This window comes from Saimiri boliviensis, chromosome 7 (genome assembly GCF_048565385.1).
Source record: "Saimiri boliviensis isolate mSaiBol1 chromosome 7, mSaiBol1.pri, whole genome shotgun sequence".
Taxonomy (NCBI): Eukaryota; Metazoa; Chordata; class Mammalia; order Primates; family Cebidae; genus Saimiri; species Saimiri boliviensis.
In genome coordinates this window covers 53,285,873-53,311,892 of record NC_133455.1, presented here as the reverse complement: position 1 = coordinate 53,311,892, position 26,020 = coordinate 53,285,873, and the positions used below count along the sequence as shown (strand labels likewise).

Sequence of the window (26,020 nt, the reverse complement as noted above, 5' to 3'; positions counted from 1 at the left end):
AAGCTTTACCTGCCTATATTTTTCTTCATAGCCATTATTACTACCTAGATTTATATTGATTCACTTTCTCATTGAGTCCATGAAAGTGAGGACTTCATCATATTTAACGCTGGAAAAACTGTCTGTCATTAAGGAGGTGTCAAAAAGTAAAGCATAAATGCATATCTAAAGCATATATATGTATACTTTTTATTATATATAACAAATAATACGTAGATATAATTTAGATATGTATACTTTTCAAGCCCTCTGTAGAATAAGTGCATTGGGCATGTTGAAAACCAAAAGCTATTAGGCAAGTGACAACCATACATACTTGAAGTCAATTTGTGATCTTAAAAAAAAAATTTATTTTTTTCCACAGAAGAAGTCAAACTAAAACATAATATTCTATGGATGTTTTAATGTGGATAAATAGAAATAAATTATTTAAAACCACAAATAAGAAGTTTTATTAAGATGCAGTCTGTCTGCAGCAATATAAAGGCATAGCACCACACCAGTTACCTTGAGTCTGCTTTAAACAGATGAAGACCAGCCATAGAATTCACATCAACCACTGGCCAAGTTTTCATGATCTGATAGCCAACTGTGGATGGACAGTTTGCCTTATACATTCCCAGCTTGTACACATTTGAACTTGTCTATTTCTTTATGCAGTCATTATAGATTGATAAAGATATCCACATTTGATCAGAATAAAGGAGGAAAAAAGAGGATACTGAATATGGCTAAATCCATAAGATGATATTATCACTTGCTTGTTCAAGTAATATTGTAAAAACACATGATTAATTTTGTCATCTCAAAGGTGTTTCTATGATGAATGTGTTCAAAAACCAGAAAAATCACGTACTGTGTATTGAAAGCCTCTTCAATTTTCTGTCTGTTGACTTATTATTTATATTCTACTAACCCTGTCAGACCTTTCCAGATATTACTTTACTTCAATAAAAATTTGTTTTTAAGCATACATTACTGTATGCTTAAATTACTTACATTACTGTTCTAAAATTTTAAGTGTAAATGCTACAGAATAATGTGTGTTCCTGACTAATCTAATACTATAGAAGTTCAAAATTCAAAACACAGAAATAAAGTAATATGGATAGAGCTAAGTGCTATTCAAAGTTTTTTCTGTAGAGAAAATTAGAGCCTGCATATTCATTGCAGAGACTAGAGACTATAAACACCACGAGAGTAAAGTCCCAGTATGCACCATGGGCCTTGTATCCAGGCACTTAGTACTATATCTGGCACATAGTAGACACTCAATACATCTTTGTTGGATAAACAAAAATTTGATGCTATGTAAACGATCTTTTCTCCCCCAAAATTAAAATAATAATAGCACAGTATTAACCATTTATGTATAATTGATAAATAGTTAATATAGTCTTACTTTGGTCTAAAATGTGCTTGCTCTTCTGAATGTGATATTGGGAAGGAATGAACTATGTTCACTAAGCAATGAAATATATAAGCATGATGATTGTATAACTGAGTGAAGATGTTATGCCATTCCTTAAGTAAAAACTGCACTTTACGCATGACCTTGTCTTAAAAGCAATAAAATAGTTGAAATGGGACAAGATATAGAAAATGTATGTAGAGGTTCCTGCCATTTGAGGTGGAATAACAGCAGTAATGAATTTTCTAAGGGCATTATTTCAAAGGACTTTTATGTTAACAGTAGTCATACAAATATTTCATTTTTCTATATCTAGTGGTGGGGGCATTAGTCTCTTATGCAGAGATATGCACAAGACATATTTTTGCTTTTGAAGTCCTACATGGTAGTAGGATACTTTCTTGTTCCTAGGTAATTTCTACTAATGCTGATATCAATTGTGCCTTCAAACTATTCAATATCTCACCCTTGTGTGTTATGGGTAGTGCAGGTTGTTTTTGTTTTATAGCCTTTGTTAATGCATTTGCAGACTGCACTGAAAAGAGCCTGAGAAAATTACTCCATATATCAGCATCAACAGTATAAATTGCTTTTGTTTCTTTTCCCTTTTAATCCACACACTGTGCTAGTGTGCCATATTGTACAAATCCGTAAAATAATAATAATAATAATAAGTGATTAAAACTGTTGTGGAAAGTTGTAGTACTGAAGCAAATATATTTTTTCAATGTTTCTCAAAACTAAGCAACAGAAAGTTTACAGAAAATAAAATATGAAGCTGAGCATGTATTCTGCCCTCTTCCAACCACAAGGATTTGAAACATTTGCAATTTCTGACTTGCTGATTAATTTCGCATCACTTGTGAAATTAGTGAAATTAAAATATTTTTCATGCATATAATGCTATTCTCTAGCTAATGAACCTTGAATGAAATTTTATTTATGTAGATATGCTAAGTGTGGACATAGGAGGTTACATGGTAATTATAAGTTATTAGTAATAGTTGTAATAAATGATATTTTAAGAAGTCTTACAGTGACATTTTACAATTAAAGATTATTTTGTAACCAATTGTATTATCAAGATAATGATTTTCTTTCTCAAATGTAGACAGAAGAGTAAACTAAACTATATGTTGCTAACAAGTATTGTATAAATTCTAATACATTAGTTTTTATGTCAGACTTGCTTCATCATTCACACTTTTTCTTTTCCTCCTTTAATACAGATCATCAGTGCCATATAGAGTAAACTATGTGAAATTTTGTGATTTTAAGTTAATCATGTTTTCGCTTTAACGTGTGATGAATTTCAGTGTTAAATACACTTACTTCTATGAAAGAAACAAAAATGTTATATACTTCATAATTCACTTTTTAAATTTTGCCTTACAATATTTTAGTTTATTCAAGTATTGTGATGCAACATTAAATGAAACATTACCTGATCAAATAAATGCTACCAAATTCTCAGGCTACATTAATCTTCTGAGTTTATCACTGTTATGAGAAACCTGAATTTGCTCTTTGTTGCCCTCTGTAACTTTATTATAAGGGTGTCTACAGAATGGTCCAATCTCCTTTTCCAGTCTTCTTTCTCTCTCCTTCCCATACTTACTTTAATCTCCTGCCACACTAACCTACTGTCTAGAATCCAAACATGACCAGTACTTTTCTCCCTCTGTAACTTTGCTCCTTCATAACTGAAACACTTTTCTTTATCAAAACGCATAGAAAGAATGGTCACTCTTCAAGGACCATATGCCATAAGTCCCTTTGCTGTTCCACTGAGCTTTCATTTGTATGCGTGGAAAACTCATCATAGTCTGCCTTGGGTAGAGTTATAACTGGGTTTAACTCTCTGTTTCCCACTCCATCTTCTGGATTAAAAATTTTTTAAACCAGAAATTTCTTGAGATTTCTCACTTTTCTATTTTAAACAGCATTTGTGAAAATTCTTTGCCCAAAATATTCTGTCAGCAAAATATTTTGACCCAATATATATTATAAGTGAATTGCATCAATTACTTTAGTGAGGCCATTCCAAAATAAAAACAATAGTTCTTTACACAGTTTTATGTTTAAATTAAGTGAAGGGGTAGAATGATGCCATCAGCTCTACTTTGTCTTAGAAGTATACCTACGTTGTCTTAAATAATTACTACATTTGGATGAAATAGGTTGAGTTTTCCTCAGAAATATGTCATATCTCCACTAGAGGTATAATATTCTTCAATTCTTACCTCCAATGTGTACTCACTCCCAACAACCGCCATCTAAACTTTTGGAGCTGCTCATTTATATATATTCCAGAAGGAATAAAATGCACATGTTTAAATATATAACAAACATATTTTAAATAGTTTATATAAATAATATCTATTAAAATTAGCTGCTTAATAAAATCTATACTAATTGAAATAATCATCAAAATAGTATTGATTATATTGATATTAACTATTAATGTCACAATTATTTGATTTCTCTCATGTTAAAACTCTATCCTAGAAAGTAAATAATAAGAACATTTTCCTGACTTAGTACATTAAATAAATGCAAATTTTATTTTATACCTTCTGCAAGTACTGCTGATTTTCCCTTTTAAGTAATAATATAAAATTTGAAGTTGTAGTAAATTGTGCCTAATGTATTTATCAGGGCTTACATGTTAAGTTATTTTCTTGGCTTTGCTTCTTTTCAATAAAGAAACATGAACAATGTACAACACAGAAACGACTTCTCGGGCTTGTGGATAATCTGTGATAGCTTGTCAGAAAATGCAGGGGAATTTTATATTTGTGGCTTGAATATCCCTAAATCACCAAGTCATTCAGCTCTTACTCCCTGTTAAGATGATAGTTCTTGTCAGTACCCTGTTATGTAACTTTCACATTAAATACATCACAGAATTAATCCTGGCTTTTCCCTATAGAACTTAAAAGAAAAGTGAATGAGGTCATAGTTAATGGGCAGTAAGTTAGTAAGGTTTGAGGTATAGTAATTAACAGACTGGGAAAGAGAATAAATGAGATACAGAATAAGATATAATAATATTCTACTTTTGGAATTCCTAATCATGGAAATGTCTAGAATATATTCCCCACATATGGCAAAATATTTTCTGTACCCCTTTTTCTTTCTATTAATCGTCACAAAGTATGTTTAATTATGCAAGCTGGCATGTAAGCCTTTATGAAAATATATAGGTTATCAATCTAAATAAATAAATATCATGGGAGATAATTGAAAATTACTTTTATGTCCCACATAATAACTAAATATCTTGTAGAAATCAAGTAAGTTTTTTCATGATTACATAAAAATCAGGAGCATAGCTAGTATCAAGCCTAAGTGTAATTGTAGCTCCATGATTCAACTGTACCAACAGATTGGCAAGATAAATTCTGAGTGAGAGGATGCTGTGTTAAGAAAGGAGACTGATTAAGTCCTTTATGCTTTTAGTTCAACAAATATTTATTTATAACGTTTTATGTATGTTCCAGGCAATGTGCTAGGTACAGTGAACTAAAGATTAGTTAGATAGGGTTTCTTGGGGAGCTACTATTGCCATAAACAACAATAAAAAAAATGTCAGTGTCATGCATTATGTGATGTATGATAAAGATACGAGTTTTATAGGCAGGGACCTTATCTCATACAATTTTTTTACACCACACAACTCCTGGAATAGTACCATTGAAAAATTTATTGATATTTGCCCGTTTTAGAGATCAAACTTTGGCTTCACCAGGGGCTAATTCCAGTGTATTGACAGTGAGAACACAAATCACAGTATTATTGTGACAGTATTTGTCACAATAATACTGTGACTTGTATTCAGCTAGAAGGGCTGAGCTTCCCATCAACCTCTGCCAACCAAGTTTGCTACTCTTAATGCAGTTCACATTTAAATGATTTCATTATGTTGACATTTTAGTTCATGTTACAATAGTTAGTAAAATTAAAAATCCACATGTGGTAGATGGTGTTACAAGATTCCATTAAAGTCTGTTAAAGTGAATTATTATATGATTATTTTCTGATTATTCCCTATTTCAAGGATATGAAGTAATTGTAATAGTCAGTTTCTTGTCAAAAATAATATAAACTTAAACTATAGCAAAAGAGAAAATTAAAATGCTAAGGGATTCTATGGCAAATACCACAATGATGACACTGAGAAACAAAGCAAAAAATCACTTGCTATAGTATATAACTCCAAAAGAATTTAATTTCAAATTGAAGTCCAGTCAATTTAGTTGAGTTTTATATCAGAAGACGAAAAATTCAGATCCTTATAATCTGCCTTGAGTTGTACCTCCCCGGAAATTTGCTTGTTCTAAGGAATTAATTTGACATTTATCTTGAATATCTTCTTTTGTCGGTAAAAATTAGTTGTCATTTACATTAGACACCTAAAGATCAAAGATTGGAAGCTGAGAGAACAGCTCATCCATGCTATTGCTTCACTTGATCTGCTGTTATTCTATTCATTACATCATTTCATGGGTAAAATGAGAGTCTCCTTCAAACCAATCAAATAGTGTCAAAATTGTAAGTGAAATTGCATTGAACTCTTCCCCAAATCTCTCACCATAGTGCACCCAATTGCTTCCCCTAGTGAAAACTTCAGTAAGACTTAAGTATACATTCCTCATGTAATTTGTTGAATGCTGTCCATTTCTCTCAAATATAATTATATTACTTTAAAAGCATCTTGAATTCTCCTCAGACTAAATCATTGATTTAGAATTTCATAGATTTGCATTTATGCTCATTTTAACATTAAAGAATAATTTGATCAGAATTAGGTGGTTGGTTCTTACTTTTGGTGAGCTTCTTTCTTGCATCCCCTCCTACCTTTGGTCTTTTTTGTTTATCAGTATGTTTTCATCCATTGAGGGGGTATCTAGAGTCTAATATTGTGAAATTATGGCTCCACAAGTACTCCAGCTTCTGAATTTCTAAGTCTAAGAACTAGCTTTAAAAACGTGTTTTAGCTGCTAAAGTAAATTTTTTAAATTTTACTTGTAGGGCTTTTAGATTTAAATAAATGCTGTGTATTTAAAAGGATTGTGACTATTCGGGTTAACGTGGTCTTTTGTGATTTCAAGTCTCCATGTAACGTATCTCACCCATCTCTCTAGTACTTAGATTTCCACTCATATTCTATGGACTATAATTAAGATAAAACATATCTCTAGACCTCCATAGCCATGCGGTTTTATTTTCTGCCTAATGTAATTCTATGTGAACTATGTGGAAATAGATGTTCTGGAGTTAAAAGTAGTATGACAAATGTTTTGTACTTCTTGTAAATTTATCCTGAAAGCAAGCCCACAATGTAAAATCATCATATGTAGATGAAGCTGTCGTGTTGATTTTGAATTTTTTTTATTTAATATAAGAATTATGCTGTTCAGGCAAAAGCCCCAGGAAAACTGATCAATTTAAAGATGTTAGTATCTTGAAAATTCCTTGGAAAGCCTTTTTGCTTTACGGCTTTTTTTTTTCTCTAAGATTAGATAAATGATTTTCAGAAATCTAAGATACCTCAATAAATTAGCAAATCTAGTCTCTTTCCTTTGGGTAAATATTGCTTTCTCCCCATTTTACACATGAAGAAATTAAGATGAAGTAAACATGTTAATATGAAGGTAATATATCTAATAAGTGGTAAGGAATGTCTAGAAAATATATTTTCTACCCTTTCAAAGTCCATTCCAGCATTTCAGAGACTTTTTTGCAAGAGAAAAATAGGGTTTGGATACAGACAGAACTGAATTTAGATCCCAGCTCTACTACGTATTAACTCCAAAGAAGTTATGAACTGAGTTTGTTCATATGTAAATAGAGATACTTAATGCCTACTGCACCATTTCCTTGTGAATCTGAATATGATAAACAAATGCAATCTGCTGAATGCAGCTTATTAAATAGCAGTTATAATTTTTTTAAAACTATGCTTCTTCTCCGTAAGTAGGCATATAGCCTCCTCCAATGAATCGCTGTAAAGGGCAATTTTCATGTGAATATAAAGGTCCAGGATATCTGTGAACCAAGTTGTATTGCTGTTTATAATCTGATGCCTTTTTAAAAAGTATTATTCTATTTTTAATTGACATATGCCCTTTTGATATACCTGTAAGCTGGTGTCTTAAAGACAGGGATAAATAAGATGGTGTCTTTAGAGTAATTTAGCATGAGAAGTTGATTATTTCTTATTTTATTTGTACAGTTGTTCTCTACATTAATGTTCAACAGTGGAAACCAAAGACCACTTCCTCTAAGCTGTAATTTTTGTCCTTCCCACCATTGTCATCACAGGGTATGGTGCTGAACTAAACTCAAATATAGCAAAGCACCTGAAGAGCTGCTAATCAGCTCAGAACTATAAAAATCTCATGCCAAATCCGAACATATCACTTTATTATTCAATGACACAGTGCTGGCTTTGAATACGGAGCAAACCAAGGTTTAAATACATCATTTTCTCTTCTTCAGCCTTCAGCATGTATTAGATAATTGCTACCCTATTCTGTCTACCTCATTTTCCCAAAATTTGGGAAAGCTGAGTCAATTTATGTTCATTGTTTATCATTTTACCAACATCCTCCATCCTCTTAGGAAATGTGCAGAGTCTAGGCAACTACCCTCGAGCACTCTGTAAAGATTTTTGGTTGGCTTCTCCTTTTTATAAAGCCAAAATTATGTATCTGTTTTATCTCAGTATTCTCCAGTCTCTAACTGTTGGGGCATCAGCATCCGTGTAGATATCGATACCTTCTAGAAGTGAACCGGTTCCTTTCATTCTCTTTCCCTTGTGTATTCCTCCTCTTCTGCAGCCCCCTTCACTCGCCCACCACGTCCTGCCCACAAAGCCACCCATTCTGCTGTCACTGCCCTGCCAGCTTTCTTACAGGAATATTGCCATGGTGGTCTTGATTTGTACACAGAATCATAAGAGACATGCTGCTGTTTTGATAATGCTGAGAAAATGACTGTTGCTCACCCCTGTGGACTCAAATGACAAGAACTTGAAGCCTTAGCTTCAGATGCTTTTAAGGCTTTTTAAAAAGACCTTTCTCATTAAAGAACTATACACCTTTGAACCTCTTACATTAGGTGTCCTGGCCTCTCTTTCCACAAACACCTAAGAGAATATGACAATGAGGGAAAAAAAAATGGCAGAGGCATCATGGAAGTCCAGGGTCACCATCCAGGCTTCATGCCTGAGAAGTCATCTTTGGCAGCTGCCAATCCACATTCCCGTCCAGTTTTTAAGCTCAGAGTATTTTCTGCTCATCTTCATTCATTGATGAGAGTTTATTTAGCAACTACTCATTTTAAGTACAATAAAATGGAAGCACAAATATATAGTGAATGGCCTCCTCTGGTTGTCACAACAAAACCAGCATTGATGAAACTGAGAAAATAGAGGGACCATGTATAGATAAGTGCTGAATTTTAAGTTACAGAATGTAAGTACCTGACAAGCTTATAGGAAAGAAAACACCTGAGGAAGCCACTGTTGGTATGGAAGGCTTTATGGTGGTGTCAGCAATTGCCACCTGAGTACTGAATTAGCTCTTTATGGAATTAAATATAGATGCTAAGAATTTCTTCAGCTCTCTCTCCTCTGCAATAGACAGTCTCAATTCTATGACCTTGTGGTAAAAGAATGTTTACATAAATTCCTACCATTTTGTAGCGTCTTTTGAACACTCTTCATTACTCTTCACTTGGGAATGCTAAATGTGGAAGCAAGAACTATGCAGAGTCACTCTGTAATAAAAAGAACAGATAAAGATTTCTACATATGCATACTTGTATCAATAGTACATGTGAATGTCACTTCACTGCATACAAAAACCATAAATTACCTTTTGCATTCTCACTTTTAAATTAAAGTCTCTTTCAGTGGTACTTATTTTTCATTATTTGAATCAGTGTATTGATTCTTTATTCATATTTTATATTTTTTCTCACATCTCTTTATATAACTCATATCAGGCTATTCCGTTTCATGAGAGTGTTCACAATGGTCCATTTTAATAAGTGGACCTGTATACAGAAATATTTAGAGGTAGAAGTCACCTTGGAGAATCACCTTTTCCCACCCTCTCATTTCACAGCTAATGAAATCAAGGTCAAAATAGATTAAGTGATTTGCCTAAGGTTACGGACTGAATAGAGGCAGAGTCAGAAATAGGATTATAAGATACAGAATTTTACTTGTGTCATTATGTAACCTTATTCACTGAATAAACATCTATTTATATGACAGGCACCATTCTAGGGACTGGAGGCCAACCAAAGCCCACCCCTAGGCACAGTTCTGCTCCTAATAGTCACATTTTTGCAAAGTTCTGTTAGACGTGCTCAGTGTGACTTTTTCTGCTATACCTTTTGGTAAATAATTTTGTTTCTTCATGCTTTGATAGTGCCCTTATCTTCACTCAGTCCCAATTAACTTCCCCAAGCTTCTCACTTAATTAGTTCACATCCTTTTTTGTTTTTCAAGGTACATACTGGCTCTCCTGACTTAGTGCCATCCTGCCTCATTATCATCCCCTCTTTCTAAAATAATTATTTTGAGTATAATGAAATGTTAAACATGATTGAACCCAATATGTGATTGTTGTAACTCTGGCTGCCAACAGATGTTTTCATACTTATTGACTTGTATAATAAAGTGTCACAACAGAAAAATGAGTAGTTCCTTCATCTCTGCCCCCTCCCTCTTTTTAAATTCTTTGTTGGTAAATATTTGCTTCTATCATAACAAAAGCAGGCTGTAGACTTATGCCTTTTAAATGGTTGTCAATGGTTAGACACAAAAGAGAAAAAATAGAAAAATTATTCTGCTCTAAATAGGAGGTACAATCCTTTGGCCTTCTACCTTCATTTTCAAGAAAGTCCATATTCTGTAGCATTGCCTCGCATACTGTTCCTACCAGCAACACCACAGGTACTTCCAGTGTTACCTGTAACTACAGAACATTTCTTTGTTTACTCTATGACTTGCTGGATTCCTTTTCTTTCACGGCCTAATACTCTTCATTAGTTATCCAGATAAACATTATTATCTTTTACAGCTGTAGACACAATCAGATAATGTTGTGCTTAATGAACAAACTAAAATAGCCACAGTTGTGTGTAATACAGTATTGATAATGAAAATGGCATTTTATTTTTGTTTAATATTTTTAAAGGGTAGTTATATGGTCTTTTTTTTGGTAATGTTTATTACTCTACAATTTTAAACTCTCACAAGAAACTACAAGGATAGTACAGGTTCTCATATGCTATTTACCTTGACTCACTAATTGTTTACATTTTGTCATATATCATCCTTTCTCTTTATTCTCTCTATATATGAATATATTATATATAGATATATAATATAGTATATAATTATATGTTATATATGTAATTTTATATATAATACATAATTTATATATATAGATGTGTGTGTGTGTATATATATATATAAGAGAGAGTTCAAAAATTTTTTCTGAATCATTTGAGAATAAGTTGGAGAAATGATATGCCCTATCTTAAATATTTAAAAGTGTATTTCAGTATATTCCTAAGAACAGGACATTTTCTTACATTACACAGAACAGTTGTCCAATATAGGTAACTTATCTTTAAAATAATACTATTATCTAAATCACACTCTATATTCAAATTTCATCTACTGTCCAAATAGTGTTCTTAACAGCTAACTGTTTTACTCCCCCTGGTCCAGGATCTAATCTAGAATCATGCAGTGAATTTAATTGCCATACAGTGCTTTATTTTTGTGTTGAAAAGCTTACATTCACAGTAATGATCTGGACAGTGTCCTTTAAAAAATAATCTCTGCTTGCTGACTGCTGTTCCAAGAATAAGAATTTAAGCCAATAGATACAAGAGCCCCTAGGATTAGTGACATCTGTGCTAAGGGTGTGTGTGCACATCAACCTTGTAACTATTTTCTAACCACAAGTTTTGGCATTTCAATGGGAGAGGGTCTAAGACAGAAAACTCTGAGTTTATTAATATCTTACAGTTTTGAAATATAAACCTTAGGATTGCCATTCTAGTCCATTATGGGTTAAATGGATAGTGTTTATAAGTAGCTATGGAACAAGGGTTCATAATGCATTATTTAAAACCAATCCTAAGTAAATATTTAGCTCAGTGCTATGCTACTGAAGCCTCAATTAAAATCGGTATTTTCCCCAAAAGAAATGCTTGCTATATTTAAAAGCAAAACCTGGATGTAAATATGAGTTACTTATTAGTCTTGAAATTAAGTCCTCTTTTCAAAAACTTACAGCTATGCACTTTTGAATGTCTAACAGTAAAATGAATATAAATAGTTGTCTCCCTCCTCCAAAATGCCATAAAAATTATTTGTATATTTATGATTTGTAAAGCTTACAGTGTTTTGCTTAATTCTGTAAATAGACTATGGTTAAGGCTACAGGGTATGAGTGGTTTGCTTTCTAGACCCTGTGAAAGCAATAATAATCCCTAAATCTCAGATATTTTTTCTCAATGTCATGTTTTATCCTGCTTCTAAAACTGGATTTAAAAAACACTAAAATGTCATCCGCTTTACCAACTATGAATGTATATAATATTTTGTGAAAAACACATACAGATTAATGTTCTTTTAAAAGTATTGTACGAAAACCTAAAAGTATCAAGCCTTAATACGAGAAAATTATCGGAATCAGTTAATACCAATTACGTTACCGAAAAGTCAGGTAGATGATGGGAGGTGCAAAATAATCCTGTGCTACGTTCACTTTTTCTCTAAAATAAAGAGAAAGCATTTATACATGCAAAAGACAGAAATTCGCTACCAGAAAAATGCTGTGCACATCCATATTCAGAGCATAGATTAAGAATAAAATAGTTGTTTGTCCCCTACAGTAGAACAACTTTGCCCATTCATCCTTGTGATAGATATGCATGCACAACCAAAATGAAATCAAATCCCTACAGATGGCTCATAAGTCACAAAAACTGTTTAATCTTTTCACTTCACCTCTTTGGGAAGCCTGGCCCTTGGTAAGTAATGATGTACAATGTATGTAGTGTCAACTATTCTCTTATTTTTGAATAGAATGCCCTTGTCATCTTTAACAGGGTTTTCCCCCATATTTCTTGTAAACAACTCTGTGTCACTCTATTTACCTTAATGTGTGTGTCCACAGAATCTTGCTGTAGTTTTTATTTTAATAAAAAAGAAACGTCAGTATACTAAAGCTATACAAAGCATATCTAAAATTGATTGTGGCCCAAAGTCATGTTTTAAGAGGCAGTCAGGCCAATTTAAGTGCATTTTAACATTGTTCTTCCTAATGGATTTTACTGGGAAACAGTTGAGTTTCAAGCAGGAACAAAGGAAAAGCAGATCTTGGAGATTTAAATATTGAACAGATGCAGTAAATGCGGCTTTGGAAATACAGCTGTCACTTCAGATCTTTTCTGCTGAGTAGCTATGTCAGCCAACAGCTAGAGCTGACATTAAAATATTTTTGTAATTCTGTTGAAAATAGATGCCTTGAGAACTCTTAAAAACAGAGTAACATACCTATTAATAAAACCTATTTTAAATATTTTATTCTTTCATTTTCATGATACCTAAATTTTTTGAAGACTAAAAATGATGAGAACTTACATGAAAAGGTACTTGTCTCTAGCACCATGGAAATTTTCATTTATGAGTTGTAAACATGTCAAACCAAATCAGAAATTCCTCATATTTTTATTACATTAAAGCAATTCTTAATCTTGCCTATTGAGGATTTAATTTTTTTCACTCTTTAAACTGAAAGTTGATCGTTTTTATGTAATGATGTACAATTATTTTTCTCATAATCCCTGATGGGCTTCTAATATAAACATATTTGTGTGCGTGTGTGCGTGTGTGTGCGCGTGTGTATGTACACACATAGCTATTAATGTATATAAACATATGTATATTTAAATACATGTATGTTTATCCTATGTACTAGAATAGTTAGTAGGTTGTATCCAAACATTGATTAGATTCTTAAAATAGGCAAATATGAATAACATATTGAAGTATTTCTAATATCAGTGAAAAATATAAAATTTTAAAGTAACATGGGCTATACAAGGTTGATTTGTAATAATTATATTGATACTCGAGACAATACTAGACATTTACTTGACTAAGAATCTTGTGATTTATTTTAATGAATGTAATATTCTCAATAATATCTGCCTAGATTAGTGTTATTCTAATTTCAATTTAAAACAATATAGAAAGCATAATTGACTTTTCACGAATCAGTATATAAACTATCCACAGACTCCTGATCTCCAGCTTATCAAACAAATTTAAAATCCAACCCATATGTATTATACTATATATACCAAATATGGGTATACATGACATTTTTATTGGAATATACAGTAAGATTTTAAGTAGAAATATTAAATAATAAAATTAACATATGTATGACAATCTGAAATAATAACGAACTATGTGTAGTCAAGTAACCATTGTATATATTTTTTCCTTTTAGAAAAACAATAATTCTGAAAGAAAGAACACAAAGAAAAACATACTCCAGAATTCCTAACACAACAGTAAGTACTTTAATGATGCAATGATGATAATAAATCTGTAAAATTAGAGCTTATAAATGTCTTTTATAGAAATACTAACCTTTCTATCTTCTAAGATAATAAATTAGCAGAGTAAGCAAGTTGAGCTGTCTCTCAATTCACTGGAGTAAACTGAAAATCATTTGTCCTATAATCCTCTTAAATAAGAGGACAAGGTAATCTTTGTGATACATTTATGGGGCAGAAAATGTTTATGGTGACTCCATCATTTCTTTTGGCTAGCATAGTATCATCTTAAATTCTAAAGAAGAAAACAGTAATAAGCTAGTTGTAATCAAAGTGCCTCATTTCCTCCATATGTGATAAAAAGTTTTACTTATTTTAAACAATATTTTAAATAGCATTGTTGTGCTTGTTTGTTTATAATCACTAAATTGGAATTATTTTTAAAAGGCAGCTATCTGCAGGCTTAATCTGCAGCATATTCTCATTAGTACATTTGTTTCTAATCTCACAATGTAACTAAAAATGTATTTCCTAGAAACGTATTTCCTTATTATTGTTTGATAATGATAATAGTTTTCTGAAATATGTTTTCACTAAGCAAAGTTAAGTACATGTTGGTGTCAACCTTTATGATAAAATTGGTGAAATTATAAAAATGTCAAGATGCAGGCAATTTTACATTTTGAATATGTGATTATGCAGAATAATAACATAAAGATAGAAAAGCAAAATCCATGTTGATGGCCCACGTTGTATCACATTTAATACCACTGAGTTTGAAAATGCAGTTCTCGAAAATTAGAAACAAATATTAGAGTAAAACATAGTATAATAAATTAACAAAATGAAAACTCTTTATATTAAAAGATATCAAAATAGAGTCAAGCTAAATGGAAAGAATGTAAGTTTGATATAAAAGTAGAAATTTCTAAACAATTTTTGTAGAGTATATACAAGTTATTCTTACATAATAAAATTTTCTAGCCCCGAAGAACTTTGATGCATAAGTCACATCTTAATTTTGAATGATTAGGTATAATTAAGCATCATTATGATGATATAAATGAAATGAATCTGAAATATATTTTATTTATTTATTTCTCTCTGCCTCTGTGAGAGAGGCAGAGAGAATACATTTTTTTTTATACCTGCCTGTCTGAAGATTATTATGTTACAGCTTCACACAAAGCACTCTGTCAGTTACTTTTTGGTGTAGTTATGAATGGCCATTTATTTTAAATCAGAAATCTAAAAAATTTGTAATTTGAAATGTTCACACTTTTAAAAACTGTTCTTTGATTTAAACAATTAGCTCCAAATGTATGAAAGTTTATTTTGAGTTTTCAGAGAAGGTTATAGGCATTTTTACATCATTCTGGGTATAAGGACAATTTAATAATCAGATTTTTCTGTCATATATAATAATTTTTTTAAAATCTGAGTTACAAGATACCAAATAAGTGAGAAATTTCTTTTTGACATAGAAATTTTTTATCATCTTAATAACCTAACATAGTCAATGAAATCATTCAGCCAAAATAAACATTTTTCAACACCTAAAAGTCTAGACTGTTTAAAGTTTTGTTTTTATGAATGTATTTCAGTTTTTAAACATAATTTAAATTCTGTGCAATATTCATTGGAAAATGGTTGAAATTTTTTAAATGACAGGACCAGACATATTTATTATAAGCTCTTTATACAAGAACCAAATAATATCTACTTCACTCCCTTACAATTTCTCTGCCCTCTGAGTATACTTTCATGTGAAAACAATCATCAGTGACTCCCTTTCTACTCTGATTTATGTATAAATTTTTTGGTCTATGGTTCAGGTGTGTCCTGTATAAGTTATTTGGTTGGAACTGCAATTTTCACAATTGTATTGAAATAGAATTTAGCATAGCATACATAGGAGAGATGTCATTCAAGTAATGAAATACTCTGTTCATTTGGAGTAATCTTAAAAAAAATAACATACATGTTTCCAAAGAAGAAATCATGCCTCTTTTTGATGAATTTTTACATAGTTTGAAGCAGTTTTTCATCTCAGATTTTAATTACCTATTAATTAATAAGCATTTGCTAAATCACTCATAAATTGCATGCCAAGAAAAATGACTCAATTCAACCTCATGTAATAAAAATATACTTTATTCTTTAAAAATTTTATCAGATATTTAGGAAAAGGAATACTCCGAATTAAATGAAATTGTCAACATATAAGAGTTCTTCATATGTCTTAACCACTAAAGAGTTCATGAGTTAGTGTTAGACAATACATGGAATAAAACATGATATCAGATGAATATAATAGATAATACAGTGACATTTTATCTATAGACTGTGTATGCGTGGTTAGCCCATGAATGAGTTTTATGAATTGCACGTGAACCAAACTTTATAAATGAAAGATTTTTAGTATAGGAAATCTCTACAAACTTCCTACAATTTTGCTTTTAAATCCATAGCTTAAGAACAAGTTAATAATTAATTAAAATATTACTATACTGTTACTAAAGAAATTAAGAGCACATTGCATTTATTGCTCACAAAAGGTTTTGGTTCTTAAGAAAGATAAGAAATATAAGATAAAGATAAAAATATAAGATGCATTCTTATAAGAATAGAAGAATAAAAGACCATTGGAAAGTATATTCCAAAATACAGCTAACTCTTGAACACCAACTCCCACGAAGTCCTAAAATTCCACACCTAACTTTTAAGTCTCCCAAAACTATTAATAGCCTAGTGTTGAATGGAGGTTATCAACAACATAACTAGTTGATTAACTTATATTTTATATTTTATGTATGTTATATACTGTATTTTTAACAATAAAGTGAGAAAAGTTAAGAGAATATTACTAAGAAAATCGTAAGGAAGAGAAAATGTTTTTACTAGTCATTAAGTGGAAATGGATCATCATAAAGGTCTCTATCCTTGTCTTCACATTAACTAGGCTGAGGAGGACAAGGAAGAGGAGGGATTGGTTTTACTGTCTCAGCAGTGGCAGAGACAGAAGAAAACTTGTGGCTAAGTAGACCTGCATAGTTTCGACCCATGTTGTTCAAGTGTCAACTATAGTCATTTTTCTCTTGATTACTGAAGCTCAGTAGTACTTTCAAGAACTTTATAGTCTGCTCCTTATAAACTATAATTACACCGGATAGTAATAATAAAGAGGGTGTGTTTAAAAAAACATTCAGATGCTCAGACATCCTTTTTTGGAAACTATTCATATTACTCTAGATTTCCCAATCCTCTTTAATACAACTGGGAGTTGATACACTTATACAAAATGTGACAACTATTAACAACCTAGCTTTCCTGGAAAACCAAATACAGCAAAAATTTTCAGTAAGAGTATTTTTTTTATTTTTTTTTTAATTTTTTATTGCATTTTAGGTTTTGGGGTACATATGAAGAACATGCAAGATTGTTGCATAGGTACACACATGGCAGTGTGGTTTTCTGCCTTCCATCCCATCACCTGTATCTGTCATTTCTCCCCATGCTATCTCTTCCCACCTCCCCACCCCCCCGTCCCTCCCCTATTTTCCCCCAACGGACCCCAGTGTGTAGGACTCCCCTCCCTGTGTCCATGTGTTCTCATTGTTCAACACCCGCCTATGAGTGAGAATATGCGGTGTTTGATTTTCTGCTCTTGTGTCAGTTTGCTGAGAATGATGATTTCCAGGTTCATCCATGTCCCTACAAAGGACGTGAACTCATCGTTTTTGATGGCTGCGTAATATTCCATGGTGTATATGTACCACATTTTCCCTATCCAGTCTATCATCGATGGGCATTTGGGTTGGTTCCAGGTCTTTGCTATTGTAAACAGTGCTGCAATGAACATTCGTGTGCACGTGTCCTTATAGTAGAATGATTTATAATCCTTTGGATATATACCCAGTAATGGGATTGCTGGGTCAAACGGAATTTCTATTTTTAGGTCATTGAGGAATCTCCACACTGTCTTCCACAATGGTTGAATTAATTTACATTCCCACCAACAGTGTAAAAGTGTTCCTATTTCTCCACATCCTCTCCAGCATCTGTTGTCTCCAGATTTTTTAATGATCGCCATTCTAACTGGTGTGAGATGGTATCTCAATGTGGTTTTGATTTGCATTTCTCTAATGACCAATGATGATGAGCATTTTTTCATATGTTTGTTGGCCTCCTGTATGTCTTCTTTTGTAAAGTGTCTGTTCATATCCTTCGCCCATTTTTGAATGGGCTTGTTTGTTTTTTCTTGTAGATCTGTTTTACTTCTTTGTAAATTCTGGATATCATCCTCTTGTCAGATGGGTAGACTGCGAAAATTTTTTCCCATTCTGTTGGTTGCTGATTCACTCTACTGACTGTTTCTTTTGCCGTGCAGAAGCTGTGGAGTTTGATTAGGTCCCATTTGTCTATTTTGGCTTTTGTTGCCATTGCTTTCGGCGTTTTGGTCATGAAGTCCTTGCCTACACCTATGTCCTGAATGTTTTTGCCTAGATTTTCTTCTAAGGTTTTTATGGTGTTAGGTCTGATGTTTAAGTCTTTAATCCATCTGGAGTTAATTTTGGTGTAAGGTGTCAGGAAGGGGTCCTGTTTCTGCTTTCTGCACACAGCTAGCCAGTTTTCCCAACACCATTTATTAAACAGGGAATCCTTTCCCCATTGCTTGTTTTTGTCAGGTTTGTCGAAGATCAGATGGTTGTGGGTATGTTGTATCTCCTCTGAGGCCTCTGTTCTGTTCCATTGGTCTATATCTCTGTTTTGGTACCAGTACCATGCTGTTTTGATTACTGTAGTCTTGTAGTATAGTTTGAAGTCCGATAGTGTGATGCCTCCTGCTTTGTTCTTTTTGCTTAGAATTGACTTGGCTATGCAGACTCTCTTTTGGTTCCATATGAAGTTTAAGGTGTTTCTTTCCAGTTCTGTGAAGAAGGTTATTGGTAGCTTGATGGGAATAGCGTTGAATCTGTAAATTACTTTGGGCAGTATGGCCATTTTCACGATGTTGATTCTTCCTAACCATGAACATGGAATAGAGTATTTCTTATGAAAAGCAGGTTTTAACCAATAAAACATCTTGTGGCTCATTAGAAAATAAAAATTATTTGCAAATACCCCAGATGTTACCTGCAAATGCTCCTGACAAGTTTTACTTTGTCAATATTTCCATGTTAGATTAATAACACCCTGCAATAAAAAAGTATAAGCCTTTGAGTGTGTGTAATAGTGGCATAAAGCTAGGAGAAAATTTAGAAATCGCCTATGTAATATTTTAATTTTATAGTGGTTACCTCCTCTAATATTCTCATTTATATATGGCCTGCTAGGTCATTTGTCCAAGCTCTTACACCTAGTGATAGAACTGAGGAAAAAAATCTGTTAACCATCCACCATTTTTTTCTATATGCCATATTGACTGAAAGTGTGGTTGTTAAAATACAAATGTGTCTGAACTGTTAAAAAAAAAAAAAAAAAAAACCTCTTCTCCAAATTTAATCTTTCTTCAACCAAAATGTTGGTGAAAATTAGTGGAAATTGTTTAATGTCTAGTAGCCTAAAATTGTATTTTGGTATAGTTTTATTAGGATGATGTTTATAAAAGTTATATATCTCCACTATATAACACATATATATATATATACACACACATATATATGTGTGTGTATATATATCCACTACATATGTATAAGGAGAGCTCAGGTATATACATATCGATTTATTTATTTATATTTAGATATATATATCCACTGTATATGTATAAAGAGAGAGGTAATCTGAGTCTTGGCTTAATCCAACTCCCCCTACTATGTATTAATGATAAGTAGTAAAGAAAAATAACATGTGCACATTAAGCATTCATGTGCAGAGAATCCGTAGGAGAAGGTGAGGACATTCAAGATTACACTGTTAAAAAAAACTACTGGGTAATAATAATAGATAATAATACATACATGCAGTCTGCCATCAGCAACACATAAGCAATTACCTCAGTGAGTCTTTCTTTTCTCATCTGAGTAATGAAAGATGTCTGCCCAGCATACTTCCCAAGATTCTCTGAGATCCTATTAAATATATGGAGATCTCAATAGTGGTATTTAATTAAAAATTCTTATATATATATTTATATATATATATAATATAAATTCTTATGTATAAAATAATGCATACTAATGTTACATTAAATTATCTTATATTGACAAAATTATTAAAAATATATATCACTGATAGTGTTTATTTTTAATTAAAAACAAAATTTATATATAATAATTAAACACTTATTTTTAAATAAACATTATTACATAAAATCTTAGACTATAGTATTATAAAAAGAAGTTCTTTTTGTGAACATTTGCTTTAATTGTTTTTGGAGTACCATGTATCATTTTATAAAGGCATGTTTCTGAAAAAAAAAAAAAAAACAAAGTTGTTGGTTGATTTTTGCTCTAGGTAATAATGATCATCCAAAAAAAAGTTCTCTTTTTCTTGAATTTAGAATGTATCTTTAATCCTCATCAGTGTTCTCACACATAAGCCTAAGAGAGATCAGATGTAGAAGGAAGAGAGTTGGGAAAGGAAAGGAAGCATTTATTGAGCTCTCATTTTATGTCAGGTATTTAGTAGGCATTGAACTAAATTCCATTTAATTATTCAAAGAACTCTTCTGATGTTATTAATGGTTTTACGGATGATAAAAATGCGATTGAAAGCTTTATAAAGTTAGCCTACTTAGTATGCAACAGAGTTACCATTTAAACTCAGATCTGTCTATTTTTCCCTTTTCAAGTTAGGATTCAACTAAACAGGGGCAACTAGTGAAAGTTAAGGCATACTTCATCTTCCTATATGAGTGTCTATGCAAACTAATGTGTGCACGTTACTCTTCTTTACTACTTATCATTAATGAATATTAGATCGCATCATGCATATTTGTCCTTCAGATGCAAAAAAAAAAAAAAATGGCAGGAGAATTTAATTATTAAAGACAGCAATCTTTTGATAGAAAAAGTAGAACCAAAATCAAAATGAATTATAACCATAAGTATAAAAATTCACCTAAAGGAGAAAAACAATATTTATTTTGTTTTTAAATAATGATGCAGGGATATTCACTTAGATTTTTATACAAACTACATTATCTGGATTTATTCTCTTTAAAAACTTTGGTACACCTTTGGAAATTTATTCCTTTATCCTTTATTCTTTATTCAACAACTGCTATTAATTACCCACTGTATACATAGTTACAGGTGTTTTAGATATAGGAATAAACAAAGCATAGCCTCTGTCACCAAGTGGTTTATATTTTGAGTAATTATAAACATAGGAAAGTTTGCTTCATAAAGAGAATAACAGTTCTATTGACTTATAGTCATAAATTTTCTATTGAAGCTACTCATCTGATTAACCATGATCAGATTATATTTTTATTTGTCAAATTATTCAGTATTTTGTCACTTTCCTTGAATATTGAGTAAAATGTGTTTCCCACAATCATCATTATTCATGATAAAGCTAAACCATATTTCACAATTTATAGTATTTTTGATACACTAATAAAGAGGTCTATTATAATCTTATTACAGCATAGTACTGGCTTTGAAAATTCTCTATATTCAAATGCGAGCTCCACTACTTATTCACCATGGGATGCAGGACAATTTTGTAGACCTCTACGTGTTTTGATTTCTCCATTGAGTAATTGTGATATTCAAATGAGTCAAATATATGCAATGCTTTTGTTTATATGACAGTGTCTTGTTAATGGTAGGTACTGTATTCAAGTTGGCTATTGTAATTAGTTGATAGAACTCACTCCATTGTTTCTAAAACTTCTTATTTGACTTGGAAGCTCTCATTGATATTAGTCTTTATTTTATTCTGAAAAAACATTATCATCTTTCATGATTGATATATAAATTGTATAGTTAAAAGAGATACAGTGGAAATTACTTAAAACCAGCAATTACAATTTTAAAGAAATCATGTTAAGTCCAAAGTTAATAAGAATTTAAACCAAATGATTTACCTATACAAATTATTAGTTTTGATCTGCTATAACATTATGATTTTTTTACTTGTCTACACCAGGGTATTGCTTTGGGTTGCATTATTCTCTTTTGTAATTAAGAATGTTTGCACTGGATAAAAAATCTGTGTTCAAGTGCTATTTCTGCCACTTATTATCTGTGTGTCTTCAGGAAGACAAAATAAGCTACTTCAATATCCTCATTTATAAAAATTAAAATGAATCCTATTTTATATGTTTCATATGAGAATAATAACATGTTTATTAACTGCTTATTATAGAAATTAATATAGTAACATAAATAAAAATTAATGTTGTTATATTTGTTATTTAAAACATCTTAATAATATCAAAAGGGCATTCTTGTCTTTCAAATTTATTTATTTATTTATTTGAAATTGTTGTGCCACCTAACATTTCAGACAACGATGGACTGCTTATACAGCAGTGACCCTGTAAGATTATCACATGAGATTTTTACTGTATCTTTTCTATGTTTGGATACACAAATACCATTGTGTTGCAGTTGCCTACAGTATTCAGTACCGTGACATGTGCAGGTTTGTAGCCCAGGAACAATAGACCAAACCATACAGCCTAGGTGTGAGGTAGACTGTACCATCTAGGTTAGTATAAGTACAGGCTATGGTGTTCAACAACAGCAAAATTGTCTAATGATGCATTGCTCAGGATGTATCCCTGTCGTTGAGTGATACATAACTGTATATATTAATATACTTGGAATAAGAAGAAAGGGAACATGTGAAGGAAGGAAGAAAAGGAGAAAAGTCTGGTTGGAAATTTTGGAAAGAAGATGAAATTTGGATTTGATAGCATAGGATGCAAGATTACTTTGGGAGGAGTCCACCATGAGCCCTCTCCTTGAAGGCCGCTTCCCCCTTAAAGCAAATACAGAAGTTAGACCATCTTTATAGCATTACTCCCTTTCTAAAAGGTCAAGAATAAGGCTTGAGACATTTTGACAATCTTCACGGCCCTAGAAATAGGCTGAATCACTATACCTTATGATGTGAAGGGTAGCAAAAATGCTTTCTATCTTACCATGAAACTATTTCCTTTGGAATCACAAAGGGGCCCATTTTCTCCAGAGAAAATAGACCTAACCAAACTGTAGGCTGAGTAGATATCCAGAAATAAATTACATCCCAGACACTGTTATTACATGCACCATTTTAAAATTAATGGCAGTATGATGCCATTACATGGCAACTCTCACTTTAAAAAATAATAAAATTTTGTATGTGGTGCCTGAAATTGAAATCACATCATTATTCTTTTACCAAAGAAATCTCAGTCGACAAAGTTGCTTATTTTGCTGCATTTCCCCCCTCATGATACAGAATACTTTGTTTCTCCTTATTTTAAAATCTCAATTAATTATCTTCAGATGAAAATTTTCGTATTCGTCATTCTAAGTGGCTTTGTTGTTTGAGTCATTCTTTTGCAAACACCGTAAAAATCCCTTTATAATACTGACATAGGCTATCAATCCTAACACCACTTCTCCTTTCAATACAAAATCTTGTTATGCCTCTAAAGATGAGTATATCCCAATCTTAATAAAGTAATTCATAATGAATGTTTTAGCATTTTCCTCTTTTCCTTGGAATTGAATCATTACAAATACTGACAATTTTATTTCTTTTCTATTCTTAAAGATGAAAAATCTGGTTCAGCATGTGCTCCATTGTACATTTGAGCAATTTATGTTCCCTGTTCTTATGGTTAATATGAATTGCTTAATCCTGTGATTGTTTTTGTTTTCTACTTTCAAAGGGATCCTGGCAAAGCCTATGTTTATGAATTTGTACAAAATGTTTCAGACTAAGGAAAATGGCTCTAAACAAATGCTCAAAATACATTGGTTTCTAACTCATATGACCCCCTCAAAGTGATATTATATGCTTATTCAATAGTCTGAAATATATTGTAAGAAATAGTTCTTAGCAGTAGTTTTGCAAATTGTTCAGGATTTGCGTGTAGCATTGACATAATTTACTATAACATCTCCTAGGAAGTTGTTTATTTTTTATTATGCATATATTATTTGACCTATGAAGGTTAGTCTTAGATGTTCCTTCTCTTTTGTATTTTAATTTTTTTTTTTAATTTTAGACAAGGTTTTCATAACATCCTCTAGGTCTTAGATTCACTCCTCAGGAGTGTCCAAGGGAGAGAATACAGTCATGGGTTCTTAGTTTCTGTTTCTGGCTGGGCCAGTAAAGCCCCTTCCTCTTCCCTCTTTTCTGCTTATCATTAGACACAGAAACCGAAAACTATGGCTTCAGGCTGCTAAAAGCCTGAAACAGAACAAAACAGAACAACAACAACAAAATAAGGCAGGTTGGACAAGCTCATGAGCATTACATATGTCACTGCCTTTATAATAAATACCATTTTATTACAGAATGCAACAGATATTTATTTGAATTATGCCCAATTCCAGAAAAAAAAATGGGTTTTCACATTTTATAATTATAGATATATCCATTGTTCCTATTTTAGGAATTGAACAATAATTAGTGTGGGTTTTTTTGAAAGGCAAAGCCAGATTTGTCAGTAAGTGAAACAGCTAAAAGAATGGAAGCAATACAGCCAGTCCCCAGCTTATGAATGAGTTATATAACAAAATTGCTTTTAAGATGTTTTATTTCCATTTTAAAAGATGGATATTTATCCAGAGTAGCCACAAAAACAAACCTGTGAAAATGCACAGCTTATACTGTGCATTGGTTTTGGCGACTGTGTGAGAGGGACATAAGGAAAAAAATGTTTCTCCATTTTTCCTGATATTCGATTGACCTTGTCCAAAATGTGAAAAATAACTAAAGCTGGCTTTTCACACAGCCTTTTCTCTCTCACACACCTGTGTGTTCCTCCTGAAGTAATTCTGCTTCCCATCTGATATTCTCTAGCTGCCTTTTCTTTAAAGTGGTTCTGGCTTTGAATTTTCTAACCTGGCTTGTCTCTTGGTCAAAATGACTCAGTACAGCTGGTTTGGGGAAATGCCCAAGGAAAAAGTAACTGAACCCAAGTGTTCACACCAGCCCTGCATCCTGCATCCCCTCTGCTTCTCCATTCTGCCACCCCCACCCCACAATTGTTAATTTCAATAAACAAATAACTTAAGGAATCTTTGGCAATGTGGGGTCCTGGAGTGATAAATGTAGATGGTATGGGTGAAGATATTTGCAGACAGGAACTGAGATAGGTGGAATTTCAGCTTTAAATGCAGCATCCCCTGCACTGCTCTTAAAGTAATACATCCTCTTCAATTCTATACTTAGGAGCCTATAGTTTCTTTATTTTAACACATACACATTTTCCTAGTGGGTCTCATCAAGCTTGGATAGAAGCTTTGTTAATAAGGTGTGTATTCGTTTGTTCTCACACTGTTAATAAAGACATGTCCAAGACTGGGTAATTTATAAGGGAAAGAGATTTAATTGACTCACAGTTCCACATGGCTGGGGAGGCCTCACAATCATGGCAGAAGGTGAATGGGGAGCAAAGGCACATCTTATATGGTGGCAGGTAAGGGAGCTTGTGCAGGTGAACTCCTTTTTATAAAACCATCAGATCTCATGAGACATATTCACTATCACAAGAACAGCATGGGAAAGACCCACACCCATGATTCAATTACCTATTATTGGGTCTCTCCTACAACAGGTGGGAATTATGGGAGCTACAATTCAAGATGAGATTTAGGGGGAGACACAGCTAAACCATATCAAGATATAATAGGCTAGAGATAACAGTGCTTTATTTTTTTCTAAAATGTAAAAGTAAATGTAAAATACATGATTATATAATATTGTTTGCCTGTATTTTAATTCTTTTCAATGCCACAAATATAAAACTATCCACTCATAAAGTAAATTTTAAGAGTACTTCTATATGAAGGAAATCATTTGTATTAGCTATACCATTCCTTGTACCTGACCACC

General features: G+C 32.2%; 1 protein-coding gene across 3 annotated transcripts in view; it reads left to right on the top strand.

The window, feature by feature from the left end:
* SYT1 (synaptotagmin 1) overlaps nt 1-26,020 on the top strand; it is a 566,577-nt gene that overhangs the window by 159,718 nt on the left and 380,839 nt on the right. For all 3 annotated transcript variants that reach the window (XM_010338453.3, XM_003927827.3, XM_074402517.1), the window contains exon 3: nt 13,966-14,029. The gene's annotated coding sequence lies outside the window, so the exon portion shown is untranslated. The remainder of the gene's footprint in view (nt 1-13,965; nt 14,030-26,020) is intronic.